Source organism: Oryx dammah, unplaced genomic scaffold (assembly GCF_014754425.2).
Source record: "Oryx dammah isolate SB20612 unplaced genomic scaffold, SCBI_Odam_1.1 HiC_scaffold_27, whole genome shotgun sequence".
NCBI classification, from domain to species: domain Eukaryota; kingdom Metazoa; phylum Chordata; class Mammalia; order Artiodactyla; family Bovidae; genus Oryx; species Oryx dammah.
In genome coordinates, this window is record NW_024070211.1 from 74,789,593 (window position 1) to 74,794,702 (window position 5,110).

Here is a 5,110-nt window from a genome sequence, read left to right on the forward strand (position 1 = left end):
GATGCTACTGCCACTTCTTCCTCTCCCTCTTCTCTTCCCCACTCTCTTTCCTCCTCTCCTCCACCCCTTCCCCACCCTGTCCTCCTCTTCTTCTTCCTCCTTTTTTTTCTTCCTTGCTCAATATGTAAAAACCAATCTTAGCCATGTACAGTACCTAGGACAGTACCTGGTGGCTCAGTTGGTAAAGAAACTGCCTGCAATGCAGGAGACCTGGGTTCGATCCCTGGGTTGGGAAGATCCCCTGGAGAAGGGAATGGCAACCCACTCCAGTATTCTTGCCTGGAGAATTCCATGGACAGAGGAAACTGGCGGGCTACAGTCCATGGGGTTGCAAAGAGTCAGACACAACTAAGTGACTTTCACCTTGGGCTTCCCTGGTGGCTCAGTGGTTAAAGCGTCTGCCTCCAATGCGGGAGACCCGGGTTCGATCCCTGGGTTGGGAAGATACCCTGGAGAAGGAAATGGTAACCCACTTCAGTATTCTTGCCTGGAAAATCCTATGGACGGAGAAGCATGGTAGGCTACAGTCCACGGGGTCGCAAAGAGTTGGACATGACTGAGCGACTTCACCTTCACCTTCAGCCATGTACAGTAAGGCTGGATTGGCCCTGGGGTCAGAGCAGCTATCCCTGCCTCCTGTCATGCATTTGGTGACAAAACTCTGGGTGTTTTTTCTCTCCACACTGAAGCCACCCAGATGTGATGGTGGGCACCCAGCAGTCAGTCTGAGTACTTTAGAGGGGAAAAAAGGCTCTCAGATCTGGATAGCCCTTTTAGAAAAGTGAACATGCACTGAGCAGTCACATGACTCCTTACACACTCTGAGAAGGTCCCCTACCTGAGGTGATCCTGTCCTCCTGCAATACCTAGACCTCTTCTAGGACCTCCTTGGCAGTTAGCATCTACTGCCTAGCATTTGGAACGATGCTTTCCTGTGTTCATGCATGCCCAGGCTGTTCTCCCCGCCTCCTTCCACACTCCCCACCTCCTCTGAGAGCCCCATGAGGGCAGCAGCGGGGCAGGTTTTCAACCACCTCACCCCCTGCCAACATCCAGAGCAGTATCTGCTACCCAGCACAAATCATGTGTTACTGAGTGCATGCCTCATGGGCCACACTGGGTTCCATATTTTTCCCTTCCCTGCTGATGAACCCTAACAGGTGGAAAAATTAAAGACACCCTGTGCTTTGTGGACTCTTGGCAATGTGTGACTGCTTGAGTGTTTCCTAAGGCTGCGCTCTTAGTTCTGAGTGTTACCCTGTCCAAACCCTGTAGCAACCTTTTTTATTTGTTCACAAAGCATGGAACGTGGCTGCCCCTGGGTTCAGAGGAAACCTAGAGCCCTCCTGAACTAAGCCAGGGCTCTGGCCAGTACAGATCTGCTGCTCCTTGAGTTTCAGGATTGTTGGTCAGGAAGTCAGGATTTCAGCAGAATCAGAAAAATTGAGTACACCTTCCTGAGACTGTACCTTTCTGGACTCCGGTGTATTATGATTGGCTTCACCTGTGCTTGCAGAAGCATTTGTGTTTGAGCCTCAGACTATGGGTTCTTATTCAACTCAAGATATTTGGTTCTCTGTCAAGGTAATTTAAGGATTACTTGCTTTCAGAGATTACCTTTTTTAAGATGGCAAATTTGCCAAATACTCTTTGGTGCTAGCAATAAAAACCATGGACTCAAGTGGCTTAAATAGAAAGAAACGCTATCATCTCACATAATAAGAAGTCCCAAGTAGGGTGCTACAGAGTTGTTTAATTCAGTAGCTCCAGCTTGTTGTTAGGATCAAGATGTTCCTTCTCTGTTCTGCCATATTTAGTGTGTTGGCTTTGTCTTTGCATCAGCTTTCCTCATGAGTACAAAATAGCTGCCATGGCTCCAGATGTCACATCATCATGACAGTATTCATGAAAAGAAAAGGGACTGCACACACACTTTTGGTCCCTAAGGAAAATTCTTTCTAGAAGAAAATTCTGTTTTACTTTTCTTACCTTCTATTAGTCATAACCATGTCCTGTGCCCATGTCTGAATAAATCTCTGATGTGGGCCATGAACCACCATGATAGGTTTAGATCAATTATGTCTCAGACTCTGGGGCTGGAGCCAGCCTTCCTGAGAGCATAAGACCCTACTGAGGAATGTAGCATGACATCAGGATTCTGTTAGGAGTAAAGAGGGGGAGTTCCCCATCAAAGTGAAAAGTGAAATGAAAGTCACTCAGTCCTGTCCGACTCTTTGCAACTCCTTGGATTGTATAGTCCACGGAATTCTCCAGGCCAGAATACTGGAGTGGGTAGCCTTTCCCTTCCCCAGGGGATCTTCCCAAGCCAGGGATCAAACCCAGATCTCCCGCATTGCAGGTGGATTCTTTACCAGCTGAGCCACAAGGAAAGCCCAAGAATCAAATATCTTGTATAATAAAGATTCCTGAGAATCTTCCTTCTTTGAGAGTCTGAATCACTCAGAGCCTTCTAAACTTCTAAAAGAGAACTTTCAGAGAAGTCTGCTTGAAAAACATCTATAAGAATATCTTGAGTTATCTTGTCTTGCTCTATCTGGCTTTCAGGCAAGCACTTTGGGTATGTCCAGGCACACTCCTGACCCTTGGCATTATGGCTTTGAATGACGCTGTGACAGCCATTATTCACTGAGCACCTACTATGTGCCATGTATAGTGGGAGGGACTTACACATATGATTTCTAATCACGCAGCTACAGTGGGAGGGCTGCATTATGCTCCCCATTTTATAGATTAGGGACCTGGAGCCCAGAGACATTCAGTAGCTTGCCTCTGTCTGCAGTCTATATGTCCAGGCCAGGAATTAGCAAGGACTCTTTGAACATGTGCTTTGAGGATGCGAAGAAGAATCAAACCTGGTCCCTGTCCTTGTGGAGCCCACAGCCTTCCCTTTCTGGAAGGTCACCTTGGATAATTGTATAGCTTTTTTCCAGCCTGGAAAACAACTCTGGGCTAATGAGGAAATGAGAAAGTCAATTGCCTTCTACTTGCCTCCTGTAACGAAGCCCAGGAGGCCTAAAGCTTTGCTGAATGATCTGGCAGAGGGAGTAGTAGTGATGCGGGTTTTGGTGCCACACTGCCTGGTTTCAGACCTGCGTGTTCCCTCTTTTTGACTGTTGGCAAGAGACTCAACTCTCTGTGCTCACCTTGTGGGCTGTGCTGCTCTGAGTTTAAAAGAAAGAGAGACCATGAGAACATAGACGAGCTCAGTGAAAGTTAGCAGCTGTTATTACCTAGTTATATTGCTCTTCAGCACACTGTTCTTATCAAGTAAAGATTATCATAGGCTCAACCTTCTTGCCTCCTGTATCTTGTAGCATCTCACATCCTCCCCCAGGCTGGGGCACAGTGTCACTGGCTACAGCTTGCAGACTGTTCTGGGTGGCACCCTGTCATTGAAGGTTTTTGATATGGGCACCTTAGTATGAAGGGTGTGCTCATCAGCAAACTCTCCCTGAAGCTTTAATTTCCTCCTCGGTGCCTGCTGTGGTGGGAGGTGATAGGACAGAAAGCCAGCTCTTTTCTGCCTCTCGGGGAGACCTTGGTCCACCCTTGGCTTCCCCAGGCTATTTGGTAATATGGCCTGCTGTGCTGAGGGTCCCCCGGAAGGAGACGTGAGAACTCGCAGGCCGGGGAATCCTCGCACTGGCCTCTCCTGTCTCATTGCAGGCCTGGGCTGGCGCACCGGGAAGTCCCCGGCCTCGGTTTCCTCTTTTCTGAGCTGGGAGGGCCTTCTCAAGCCTGCAGTCTTATTGAAAAATCTCCTGGGTGGGATGTGGAAACAAAGATGAGTGCCTGTTAGAAGCAGGGTAGTGCAGCCTGGCCTCCTGTGACACAGCTTCTCCATCTGGGAAAGCTGCAGGGGGTGCATTCTCCCCGGGGTGAGGGGCCCCATCCATCTCTGGGAGATAGTTAAGGCCTGCAGAGCCTTGCCAGGCTCTATAGGTGCAGAATGCTCTTAAAGCAAGATAAAAGTTCAGAGCCTTGATTGGATCTTGAAAAGAAGGCTTATGTGGGCATTTTTCTTTCTCACCAGGGTGTCATGGGAAGAAGGAAGAAGATGAAGGAGTAGAGAGAAAAAAGCAGTTTTTGAGACAAGAGACCATGGAAAAAAGGCCAAAACACCAGGAATTCCCTGTGCTTTCTGATTTCTTTGTGGGGTGGAGAGGAGCATCATGAGGGCCCCACTGCATGTGTGATGATGAAACCACATTGCCCTGCTTTTATCTCCCTTGTCTCAGGCAGACAGTCATCCTGACCTTATTCCTTGGGAGCTTGTTCAGAGGGTGATTCTGTGCTCTGCTCTCCTGCTGGGTGATGCCTGGCCTCGGGGTACCCCTGCCAGGGTACCCCTGGCCTAGGCCCCTGCCTCCTTCCTCTTCTGTGGGCTTTGCTTGCCTGTGTGTAGGGGATGGGTCTTCTCAGAGGTCAGCCTGCGATGGAGAGGCTTTCCCTCTGGGCCTCGGAACTTTATTGAGCATTTGCTCCCTTTTTATTGCCAGCCTTTGGCAAAGCAAGCTCTCAGGGCTGAAATCCAGCTGAGGAGATCTGATTTCTCAAAAGCCATTTTGATCTTTTTCACTTCAAAGAGAGTTATTTTCACGCCAGAGCCCCAGTCTGGTGGCCCCAGACCTGCACCTCTGGGCTGTGGGTCTGGACGGGGCCTCTGGTTTCCTCCTTCCATCCTGCGAGTAGAGCCCAGGAAATGGCACGGGGGCCACCAGGAGAAGCTTGTGAGAGAGCAGGATTTATCCCCCGAGACCCTGGTCTCCGGCACCGGCAGGTGCCCTGCCTTTTCGTCTTTCTAGTTCTGCCCCATTTAAGTTCCAATATTCAGTCTTTCTACTGCCCTGTCAGCATCTTATAAAAACTTGCTCTGAGCCAGGGAGAGAGAGAGAGAGAGAGAGAGAGAGTGAGTGAGTGTGTGTGTGTGTGTGTGTGTGTGTGTGTTCTTGTCACTCAGTCATAGTCAACTTTTTGCAACCCCACGGACTGTAACCCACCAGACTCCTCTGTCCATGGAATTTTCCAGACAAGAATACTGGAGCGGGTTGCCATTTCCTACTCCAGGGGCTCTTCCCAACCCAGGGAT

General features: G+C 49.3%; 1 non-coding gene across 1 annotated transcript; it reads left to right on the forward strand.

Moving 5' to 3' along the window:
- Nucleotides 1–371: 371 nt before the first annotated feature.
- Nucleotides 372–443, forward strand: TRNAW-CCA. The gene has a single exon. It is a non-coding gene; the product is annotated as a tRNA-Trp (tRNA).
- Nucleotides 444–5,110: the final 4,667 nt, after the last annotated feature.